Here is a 12,545-nt window from a genome sequence, read left to right as displayed (position 1 = left end):
AGAGCGAATTCCAGGACAGACAGGGCTACACAGAGAATCCCTGTCTTGAAAACCAAAACCAAACCAACCAAGCAAACAACCCCCCCCCAAAAAAACCCCAAATACATTCTGCTTGTAACTGAGTGACACTGTTGGAACTGAACTATGTTTTGCCTCTTTCCCTAAAACACTGCTTAAAGTCACAAGCCAGTCAACATTGTCAGGAGCATAACCATAGAAATATTTTCCAATGCTGGGCCAGATGACAAGTGAGGATCATATTTGCCCCTCCGGTGTCCCTAAGCTATAGGTAGCTTTATTATGGCCAAGAACATAGCCATCATGGTCAGTAATGTGTAAGTTCTTAAAGTAGCTTCAATTAAAATGTCTTATTTCAGGTGATTGCTTTGAGTGACTTTTGTTAATATGTCTACCCCAGGCATTACTGGGTTGGTATTTCAGGGGCTATGAGGGCTAAAGTTATGTTTTAATCACTGTGCTTAAGAGAGCTACAAAGCCATCTTGTGGGCAGGAAGCCAACGCCTGGCTGGGGGCAGCAGCCGCGGAGGTCTTTGGCCAGTATCGCTTCCACCTGTCCACAGGCATGGGGAATATCTTTGCAAACCAATTCATGGGCCTTTTTGGCAAAAAAAGAAATGCACATTCTCATGGTGGGCCTGGATGCTGAGGGGAGGCAACAATTCTATACTGACTGAAGCTGGGCGAAATTGTGACCATCAGTCTCAACATGGAGACTGTTGAATACAAGAGTGTCAGCTTCACCATGTGGGATGTGGGTGGCCTGGACAAGGTCCGGCTGCTGTGGCACCACTACTTCTAGAGCACCCAAGACTTGATCTTCGGAGTGGACAGCAATGACGAAGAGCATGTGAACGTGGCCGTGAAGAGCTCACGAGGATGCCCGTTGAAGACGAGCTCTGCCGAGATGCCGTTCTCTTGGCGTTTGCCAACAAGCAGGACTTCCCCAATGCCATGAATGCGGCCGAAATCACAGACAAACTGGGGCTGCACTCTACACCACAGGAATTGGTACATTCAGGCCACTTGTGCCACCAGCGAGGATGGGCTCTATGAGGCCTGTCTAATCTGCTCCGGAACCAAACCCCTCCGGCCCTCTCACTTCCTCTTCTCTGCCCTCAGCCTTCCTCTCCTGTGGCAAACGTGGGACTCTGTGGTCCTGAGTGCTAGAAGCCGTCTCCACAGGTTGGTCGTGGTGTGAGTCACACCGCAACACACATGTGCAGACGCAGCTGGCAGCCAGGTTTTTATTTAATGTAAATAGTTTCTGTTTCCACTGAGGCAGTTTATGGTACTTCTTTTACTTAGATTTTTTATTATAAAAAGAGAATCAACTCACTGTCAGTACTGAGAAGGGACCTGGCCTCCAGGAGCCATTGGACCATTGGTGCCCGTTAACCATTTGGTGGATTAACCCAAACTCCGTGCATTTTTAAAAAATAGTTAAAAAAAAAAATACAGGACAAGAACACTTGAAAGGGCTGGAGAGATGGCTCCACTGAGTACTAACTGCTCTTCCAGAGATCCTGAGTTCAATTCCCAGCAACCACATGGTGGCTCACAATCATCTGTAATGGGATCTGACGCCCTCTTCTGGTTTGTCTAAAGATAGCTACAGTTTACTCATATACATAATACATAAAATAAATCTTTTTAAAAAAAAGAACACTTGAACCCACAGAACAGAGACTATGCCTAGAGTAGGTTTTGCAGTTAATGGCCTGAATGCCATTTCTCTGTGGGAACAGAAGAGAAGGTGACAGATAAAGCACCATCCCCTACATGGTCACAGTAGAGCTCCCGTGACTCTCCTGCCTTTAGGTCACCTGCATTCTGTAGCATTGTGCTTGTACTTGTGCTCACATGGTCACCTAGGGGTGGGCTGGGAGCCATTGTGGGGTGCAGGGCCTGGCTAGTACTTGGTGTGTGGCCAGGCTCAATGGCAACTTGTACACCCAGCTTGCTCTTGGGCCCACTTGGACGCACTGGCAGGAGGCCTGGGTCTCACCAGCAGGAGTGTGTGCAAGGTAGGAGGGTTGATCCGTTACAGACGCACATCCTGGAGCACCCCTATCTCCATGTGTGAAGTAGCTTCCTCCCTCAGCCTGCAAGGGTCTGATTTGCCATTGAAAGATGACCTCTGAAGTGTGTGTGTGCTCCTGTATATACTCATATGGATGTGCAGGTACATGTGCATGTGTGTACACATGTGTGTAGAAACCAGAGGTCCATGTCTGGTGTTGTCTTCAATCATTCTCCATCTTAGTTTTTGGAGCATGGACCCTCACTGAGCCTGGGGCTCATTGACTCAGGATTAAAAGTGAGGTGGGCTGGCAGGCCAGGGAGCTCAAGGGATCCTCCTTTCCCTTCTCCCTCAGCTCTCTGGCTACATATACATACCCCTGTGCCCAGCTTTTTACATGGTGCTGGGGATCTGACCTAAGGTCTTCATGCTTATGTGGCAAGCTGTAAAAGTAACTTGTATTCTCCTGGAGGAATTGTCATCTGGAGCCTCACTGCCTCCGTCTGCTAACCCAAGCCTGTTCCTGGAAGCTTCGAGCCTCCACATAATCTCATCTAGGCCTAGAATGTATTTTCAGCCTCTGAGACTTACTGCTGAATAAGCTCACCCTTTCTAGCTCTTTCTGAACCCTGGCTGGCTGGTTCAACTCACTTGTTCTGGCTCAATCTTCTCTTCCAGCTGACTTAATTTGGTTTTTCTCTCAAGCCTCTGAATTGCTCTGCTTGGCCTCAAACTAACTCTAGCAATCTTTTCTAATCTGTCTCTTCATTATCTTACTTGTTCTGTCTTCACCTCTCTCTCTCCCTCTCTCTCTCTCTCCACTGCTCTCTATAACTGTCCCAGTAAAATTCCTTCCTTCTCCCTCTCTGCTGTTCTACTTTCCCTCTCAACTCTACCGCACTGCTCTCCATGGATTCTACTGTATTCCTATACTGCTCTCTCCTATACTGTCTGTCTCTCCCTTAAATAGCTTCCTTTTCCTCTCTCTTCATGTGAGTGTTGGGCATATCTTACTCTGTCAAATCTTTCTCTGATTCCTCTCTTTGTCTGCCACTCAATTAGACCTCCCTTTCAAACATGGGTGCTTCCTTCTACAAACTAACTTTACCTTCATTGTTTGGAATTAAAGGTGTGTACTGAGGGCACGTCTGTATTCCAGCCAGAGGGATTAAAGGTGTGTGTTTAGGGCCAAGACACACCCTAACTAGAAACAGCAAGTGTAACAGCAAGCACTATAACACTTCCTGTAAAAGAAAACACTTTCTTTCCTGAGCCAGCTCCTCACAATCTATCTTTTTGTGTTTATTTCTTTTCTGTACACCTATGTGTATATGCTATGAGTATATGTATGTGGCCAGATACACAAGCACGTGTTCGTGTATTAGACGGTGTGAAATTAATAGCGTGTTCTTCTTAGTTGCTATGGGTTGAGTTCTGCCCAGAGCTCACCAAGTTTGGCTAGGTCAGCTTGCCCTAAGGATCTCATCTTCTTTCTGCAGAACACTGGGATTACAGGAAGCTTGCTGCATGTGCCCGGCTTTTACATAGCTTCTGGGGGGTCTGAATTCTACTCACCCAGCAAGCATTTTTTCCCACAGTGCTATCTCCCTAATCCTATTTTTCATGTATTTTAATGCTCTCTGATATTTAATCACTGCCTTTCTGCATCAAGTTCCCTGGAATGTCTTTAGTTTCTAATTTTAATTGTGTCAAATTTAGTGAGTATTCAAAATTTAGCAATACCCGTGTATTTTATGAATGTGAACACTGTCTTCATGCACATCAAAAGGAGGGATGAGATCCCATTACAGATGGTTGTGAGGTACCATGTAGTTGCTGGGAATTGAACTCAGAATTACTGGAAGAAAAGCCAGTACTCTTAATCACTGAGCCATCTCTCCAACGCCTAAACTTAATTTATGTAACACATCCATGCCATACATTTACTTAATTTAGATTTATAATTGGAACAATTTTAGTAAGTATATAAAATTGTGTTTCCCTCCCACAATCCAGGTTTAGAATGTCTCTATATTCCCCAAAGATAACATGTTTAATTTAGCCAGTACTGGTTCAACACCTCAGGTTCATGAAATCACTAATTTGTATGTCTCTAGGATTTCCTTTTTGGATATTTCATATAAATAAACAATACATTCTTACTTATAATAAATCTATAAGATTTTACAATGTGTGGTCTGTTTTATTGATTCCGACGTTTGTGTTCCGCCATGCTGTATAAGGTGTTCATTCCTTTCTCAGATGATATTCGGGAGGGTGGGGCTTTGCTTTATTGTATTTTTAAGTATTTATTTTGTTTTGCTTTGAGACAGGGTCTCAATCTATAGCCCTGTCTGGCCTGGGACTCATAGAGAACTACTGGAATCTGTCTCCTGAGTGCTGGGATTAAAGTGCTTTTCTACTTACTTCTTATTCTTTTGGTAAGTCTGGCTATGTGGTCCAGGCCAACAGTTGTGATCCTCCTGCCTCAGCTTTCTGAGTTCTGGTGTTGGAGGCAACTGCCAGCATACCTACCTTGTATTTTTTTTTTTATTTCCAGATTTTTGACTTGTTTCTTTTAGATATGCACCTGTTCTAGATCCATTTATACCTATGTTGTTTTATAATCTTATATTTTCAAAGGAAGTTATGTCCAACTTGATGCATTTAGGTATCCTCACTTTCGTTTGACCACCTATAGGAAATTACTCTGGGTGAACTGCTATTCTGGTTGTTGTTACTTATCTTAATCCATGATAAATTCATGTTTTAGAATTTAAGTGAGAACTTATTACTTTATAACTCTTTATCTGCCCCTCCTTACTCTTCTTTGCCATTTGCTTTTTTATTTATTCACTATGCACCCTCAGGCCCTACTTCAGAACTCCGTCTCACAGAAGTAGGGCTGCAGATGACATTAAGGATAGGAAAACTTGCTGGGCAGTGGTGGCACACTTTAATCCCAGTACTCTTGAGGCAGAGGTAGGCAGATTTCTTATAAATTCGAGGCCAGCCTGGTTTACAAGCAAAGTGCCATTGCTACTCAGAGAAACAATGTCTCAAAAAGACCAAAACCAAAACCAAACCAAACCAAACCGAAAAGAATAGGGAAGGTCTAATTACAGCCAGTATATGGTGTTTTGGCTCATCTCCTGGTTGTAAAGATATAACCTGGGCCTAGTCCTAATGCACTTTATGACTACAGCTTATTAGAACAGTTGATCTCAAGCAGCAGTTAGGAACATACTTTCATCTTTCTTCACAGTGCTCCAGGGTACCCTAAGGCCCTGTGTGTTTGGCTCTCTTCCTTTATCTCATACATAATAACATTTACAACCTCTCTCAGCAGACAAAACAAACTCCCAGCTTCAGTGCTTGTCACTGGTTTGTGATCCCAATCTTTTATTGGATTTTATGTATTTGGTGTTTGAGCGTTATTACATCTTTTGGTTTTCTCCGTTTTTACTGTATATAAATGATACTTAATATTTATATTAAAATATTTATAAATATTTAAATGGTTGATGGGAGTTGTGAGATAAAAGAGGAAGTCAAGCTCGTGAGAAGCAGATTGCCCCTTTTAGAACATCGAAGAGCAGCAGTCTCTCCTTGGGAGAGGAAACTGTATAACAAGGGTGTGCCTGTTGCTGGGACGGTGGTGTTAAATGGCAGAAAAGGGAACTTTGGGGGTGTAAAATACCACCTGCAGATCTTCTCCCAACACCAGTGGAGGTTTTGACATGCCGATCTCTCCAACTCCATTGACTCCCTAGCTGAGGTTGTCCTCCAAAATAGGCGGGACTTGATCTCCTGTACCTCCAACAGGGTGGACGTTGTGCAGCTTTAAAAGAAGAGTGCTGTTTTTATGCTAGTAAGACAGGAGTTGTAAAAGACAGCATGAAAATAGTCAGACAAGGCCTAGAAAAACGTAAGAGGGAAAGAGAACAGAAAGAAAGTTGGTATGAAAATTGGTTTTCCACCTCTCCATGGTTCACTACACTTTTACCCAGTAAACCTGGACCCTTTGTAGGACTATTATTGTTATGTTCTTTTGGACCATGGACTTTTAAACGCCTCACTGCCCTAATTAAAAGGCAGGTAGATGACTTGTCAGCCAAGCCCATTCAGGTACATTACCATCATTTGGCTATGGAGGATTGAGAGATGGCTACCCAGCCCCCCAGGGCAGTTACAGAACAGCCCAAATGGCAGTCGAGTGCTCTGGTAGAGAGAGCACTCCTGTCACAGCCATTCCAGCCAGGACTCCAGAAGGAGCCCACAAGCTCGAGGCACCAATAAATAATGAATTTGCTGGGCAGTTAGCCAAGGAAGGGCAACTTCCCAGAGCCACTCCCACCTAAGACAGGAGTCTCTGGAGGCTGGCAGAGATATCCATACGGGAACGGAATGATGGATGACCGGGTCGATTCCTAAGACAGGCGCTGCCTGTCTTGGTGCCTCATATGCTTTCCATCAATGGCTGTCTGACCTCTGCTGTCTATTATACAGAGGAGGGAGAGATGCCAGGAGCCACCCTCACTTTGATCTCGATGTCAAGAGCTCTCAATACCAGGATTCATCCCCACCTAGATCTCAGTGCTAGGAGATCTTGATACCAGGAGTCATTCTCACTTAGATCTCGATGCCAGGAGCCATTCTTACTTAGATCTCAAAGCTAACCTGTGGATAGGTTACTATAGCAACTCCTTTTCACTTCACCTCCTCATGATCCCCTTTATCATGCCAAAATTCCAGCAGCAATAACTAGCCTTTCCCAGAAACTGAGAAGCTGTTTCTGAGAAATGATGCCAGCCCCCTGAGATGGTTCCCCCTTTATCCCTCCCAAACCTTGCATGCTTCCCTTTATGTTGCCTTGTGTACAAAATAAAGATTGACAGCTTGATCGGAATACTGTCTTGCTGTCCATCTCTTGCATCTCTTGTCTCTCGCCTTTTCTTAGGTATTCCGGAGACCCTGTTGACTGTCCTGAAGGTCTGGACACTCCTTTCCTGTCAGAAAAAGTTTGTCTAGTGTGTCAACTTTCCTGTTGGGAGTTTCTCAGCTTGCCTGAGGCTTTTAGGTCATTAACCCCTCAGTGAATAGATGTGTGGCAACAGCAATGGTCTTTCAGGGTGCAATGGCTCCGTGTGTTCCATCTTCATTTGAAGTTTGTCTCACTCGTGGCTGGTGACATTCCTAAGTATTTCTTAATGTAGATTCCAGGACTTCTGTTTCTATTTCATTTGGGAAACCATTTGCCATTTCCTCAAAAATCTCCAGTTTTCAGACTTTATATGGAAAGATGTATTCTGGAAGATATCCCAGAGACATTTAGGATCAGAAAGAGTTGACAATACTTTAGGTCTTGGTGGTGGTGTGTGTGTGTTGGGGGGGGGGGGGTTGTCAAGCTTTATGTCTGGTTCAAAAGTCAACAGTATATGTACAGCAGAAAGTGACACAGACAGGAAACATACTTCCTTATGGGAAGTGGTCAAGATTTTGCATAAAATCTGCTGGGGAAGGTAAGTTCATTTTAGGTAAAATAACAAACATCTGAATATTGCTTGTTTGTTTCTAGCATAGACTTAATTAGCTGCTCCTGAGTTTTGCATTCCCTTGAGCCATGGTCAAATGATTGAGGCCATAATGAAACTCAGGTTCAGATTATCTGCACCAGACAGAACTAGTGTTCATCTCTTGGGGTAGGATTGCTGAGATGCCTTTCTGGCAGGATAATGGGAAGTAAAAACTATTTCTACTTTTGTCTTCCTTGTTTGTAAATGAGACATCAGTTAATTGTCTGCTCAGCACTTATAGGACAGAGACAAGGAAGCTAGGCAATCTTACATCACGAGAGGGAAGTTTCTAGGTTGATCTCAGTTGTTTTATTATCACCTGACTTCAAGCTTATAAACTGATCTTTAAAGCCTAACTCTGACTCCTACATGAAATAATGTGGCAGTCACAGTTACCTGGCGTCTTTATGAAGAGGGCAGCCCCTAGACCAGGTGACTGACAAGGCTTCTAGTAGGAAGGGTTTGGGTGATGTGAGTTTTGCATATTTTGAAGCACTCATATGGAGTGACATCATTTTCATTTTTATGAGATGGATTAGACAGAACCAGATGAACTGTTCACAGACTAGTAACTTCCAAAATATACTGAATGGGACACTTCCTTAATCACAGCATTTGGGAGGCTGAGACAGGTGGATTCCCTAAGTTTGAGGTCACCGTGATCTACATAATGAGTTCAGAACAGCCAAGGCTACCTAGAGCAACCCTGTCTCAATAAAAACAAAGCAAAACAAACAAACAAACAAGAAAAACCCTAACTATTCTGAATGCTTTAAGAGAGAAATCTATATTTCATAATTTTTTGACCAACTAAACTATGTCCCCAGCCTCATTTTTGTCCACTTTTTGGTGGACACAGAACTTTCTTTCTTTCTTTTTTTTTTTTTTTTTGGATTTGTTTTTTCGAGACAGGGTTTCTCTGTATAGCCCTGGCTGTCCTGAAACTCACTCTGTAGACCAGACTGGCCTCAAACTCAGAAATCTTCCTGCCTCTGCCTCCCAAAGTGCTGGGATTACAGGCATGTGCCACCACCACCCGGCTGACACAGAACTTTTAAAAACTAGATTTTGAAAAATTGCGATAAAGCAAAAACTCCCCTTTAAGTCATTCTTAAGTATATTACTGCTACATAATTTCTAACAGTGGTTATATTTATATTGCTATATGACCATCACTACCATCTACTTCCACAAACTGAAATTCTAGTATATTACCTATTAAACTATAACTCTATTTTCCTTCCCCTACAGCTCCTGGTAACCACTATGAATTTTCTGTGTCTATAAATTTTATTATTCTAAATATGACATACTACTAGAATCATACAGTATGTATCCTTTTGCATTTAGCTCATATAATTTTATAAGTTTTGTTTTATAGGTTCATGCATTTTGTAGGTCATTTTGTGCACAGGTTCAATGAAGTATGAACATTCATGTGGCAATGTAATTGGGTAAGAAGAGTGATAGCTAATGCTAATGGGCAGAGTCAGGAAACTTTTAGATTCTTTCTGGCCTCTCTGTGTATTATTCTCTCCTTGTAGGTATATGAAGGGGGCCCTGAAATAGCGGTCCTATGATTTTTATCAAAATATCTCAGAGAATTTATAGGGCACTTCAAGATAAAAAGGAGATTAGAGTTGGGGCGATATTTTTAGACTTTGTTACTTGCTTTGGAGAGAACAAGTAAGTTTCCGTGGCCTGTCTTAGAGAACAGGAATTTTAGTCTCCATAGTTTTAAGAGATTTGCGAGTCAGGGTCAGAGGAGAACTTTGTTTTAGACACCTCCACTTTGTGGTATTCTTTTCTGAACCCCAACAATGCTTTAAAATGAAGTTGCCTCATCATCTGACAGTGCTTCAAACCAGGAGCATGACATCTGGCAAGCCTGGGTCAGACCAGGAGAGTCAGTCCTGCTGGAGACTGGGCTCCCCACATCGCACTATCCTTCCACCACCACTGTGCACTGAAGGTCGCTGACGGTTTTCCTGCTCTGCTGTGCCTCACAGGGCCGAGCAGGGGCACCTCTTCCACATTCTTCTTGGGAACTCTGGAAGAATGCAAAGGATAAACACCACAAAGGATAAACACTGTGAGGCCAAGGTCCTTTATGTCTTTTCCTGCCAAGAGGTAGAAATTCTACTTCCCCTTGGCTACTCAAAATCATTCTCCCCTCATCCTGCACCCTTCTAGAGTCGGATAACTGTGTTCTCTGCTCTGTAGTCAGACTCAGCCTTAGGATCTTCAAAGCCAAGTTGCTGAACTTAAAAATTCATTCTCTCACACACAACTGAATGATTATGAGCTAAAAATTTCTACTTGGAAGTCCATTGTTTGTGCGGTAAATTTCAAGAGCCAGAATTCCAAGCCAAGAATTTGAGTTGTCATTCTTGGGTGTATAGGCAGTACCTCTGGAGGCCTTTGGATGCTACCTTACTGGAGAGGGTGGTTTGTTCAAGAAGGCCCAACAATCATACTGCATTTTTAAGTATCATATAGTTGTTGACTTGGATATATTATCACTGATCATGGATAAAAATTCTCTTACTTAGTATTTCTCAGAGTATGAGATGGACATCAAATAGTTTCTCAAAACCACAATATAGGGTCTGTAGAGAGGGCTCAGTGGTTAACAGCACTGGCTGCTCTTCCAGAGTTTCTGGGTTCAATTTCCAGCAACCCCATGGTAGTTCACAAGTCTCCCAGGAAATGCAATGCCCTCTTCTGGCTTCTGTACAGATGTACATACAAGCAAAATACTCATACAAATAAAACAAAAAATAAATCAGTATATCTGAGGGCATCAGAGAGCTCTGGGAAGTGAGACGGCAATAGGATCTTAATGCAGGTAGGACAGGGGACCACAAGCAAATGCCTACACTGTGGTCACATGGTTGTGAGAGCTGGTCCTGGCGGCTGACTTTGATGTGGGTTCTTGGGCTCACTAAACGGAAAGGGTCAATAGTAGTATAACCCTCACAGTGTGGATCTGAAATACCTTATCTCTTGGTGTTTTCAGTGCCCTTATGCACAACAGCTAAGCCTTCAAATTACTCCAAAGGGATGGATAACGGACCATACACTGTGACACAGTCATCCCTTGATTATCTAAATGTAGATATTGGTAGTCTCAAATCCAATTTCAAGCTGAAAAAAATGAGAATGGTTTCATTTGAGAGATTAGGCATTATATTTCAGGTATCATTAAGGTGTTCCAAGCAAGGCAGAGAAGTTGGTAAATTTTATGAACCATAGATTATTGAGAAAGAAAAGGAATTATATGATTGAAAAAATCTATTAACAATAAAAATATTCACAAAACAATGAATGATGTCTTGATATGCATCTATTACCTCTGGGAACACTGTAATTGTCTGGCTGTTCTAGTCATTCTGGCTACTTGAGGCCAAAGTGTAAAGGTAGCCAAAGTTCCTATCCCCAGAGGGAAGCTGGAATCTTGCATAAGCCTCCCTATTATATTAATTGCATTTAGAGAAGTGTTTTCATCCGTGTTTCTCCTTTATTTATACACATTCAGCACCCTTTGGTTGTGATCTCTTTCCATGAAAAGCATCAGTGGTCACTCCTTGGACTGTATGTTGATTCTTACAGGTCTCGTTCCGTGGCACTAGAAAAGTCATTCATGTCCTACAGAGAGAAGGAAATGACTGCGGATGGAGAGTTTCACATTTGAGTGAGAGGAAGGTCAGAGGGCTGGATAAAATGGTTCAATGGTTAAGAGTCCTGGCTGTGCTTCTAGACCCTGCTTTGGTTCCCAGAGCCCACAGCTCTCTGTGGGCATTGGTGCACAGACATAGATGATGCCAAAACACTCATACACATGAAATACAAATAAATATTTTAAAAATAAGTCAGAGATAGGAAAAGGCTATGGACAATATCTTGATATATTGTCATTGGATGGTATCCCGTAAGACTGTGCACAGCATTCTGTGCAGTCATTGTTTTGGAAGGAGAAATAGTTAAATGGAGATTTAAACAAAGCAGCAGAAAGAGGAGACCACTCTAAAAGTGCATTGAACATTTACCTATATTTAGGGAAAACCTAAGTACAAAATTCTCTCCAACTCCACTGAGTTTCATTAGATGCTGCTGAGTAAACATTAGATCATGGCTCTCAATTAGTTTCAAAACAATCAGAGAGAGCTTTTAAGGTTATAAAGGTGAGACAGGGATGATCAACACTCAAGGTTGTGTTGCTTGATTAATTCATTTTAGAGTAATTACACTGTTTCCAACACAAGGAGGCCTTAATTTAAGGAACAAAGTCCATAACTCACTTAGAAGGAACAGCTTCTTCTGAGCAGTGGGAAAGTCATGTTTGCAGTTTTGTTCAGTCCTAGTGGAGTTGAGAACAATATGGTTGCTAGTCTCGGTAGCACACAGCACTTGGGAGGCAGAGACAGGCGAATCTCTTGTGTGTATGAAGATGGCCTGGTCTAAGTAGTGAGTTCCAGGACAGCCAGTACTCTTGAGAGAATGTATCTCAAAATAACCAACCAACCAACAAACCAACCAACCAACAAACCAACCAGCCAAACAAACAACTAAAAAACAAACAAACAAACAAACAAACAAAAAAGCTACTTTTACATTAATCAGGATTCAAGTAGCCTTAGCACCTATTATTAAACCTGTCTCCCCTAGAGAATTTGTTATAAAGATTGGGAAAGTCCCCTGTAGTATCTCAAATGGGTATACTGAAAGTTGACCTTGAAAAATGCAAATGGGAAGGGTTGTTATCCTAAAGCTCTACCGGCTATTGCCACTGGTAGACACACTTTATAGAGTCCTTATAAAACTGCCCAGTAGTTTATTGTTTATGCTGCTGATGTTATAATTGCAAGTACCTTTCAAGAATTTAGCTAATAGATACTTACTTTTGAAAGATGGTTCATGGCTAAGAA

At 42.3% G+C, this 12,545-nt stretch overlaps 1 pseudogene; it reads left to right on the top strand.

Annotated features, from left to right (window-relative positions):
- Positions 1 to 521: 521 nt before the first annotated feature.
- Positions 522 to 1,219, top strand: LOC127680255 (ADP-ribosylation factor 1-like; annotated as a pseudogene).
- The last annotated feature ends 11,326 nt before the right edge of the window (positions 1,220 to 12,545 follow it).

This window comes from Apodemus sylvaticus, chromosome 3 (genome assembly GCF_947179515.1).
Source record: "Apodemus sylvaticus chromosome 3, mApoSyl1.1, whole genome shotgun sequence".
Classification (NCBI taxonomy): domain Eukaryota; kingdom Metazoa; phylum Chordata; class Mammalia; order Rodentia; family Muridae; genus Apodemus; species Apodemus sylvaticus.
This window is presented reverse-complemented; position numbering and strand designations above follow the sequence as displayed.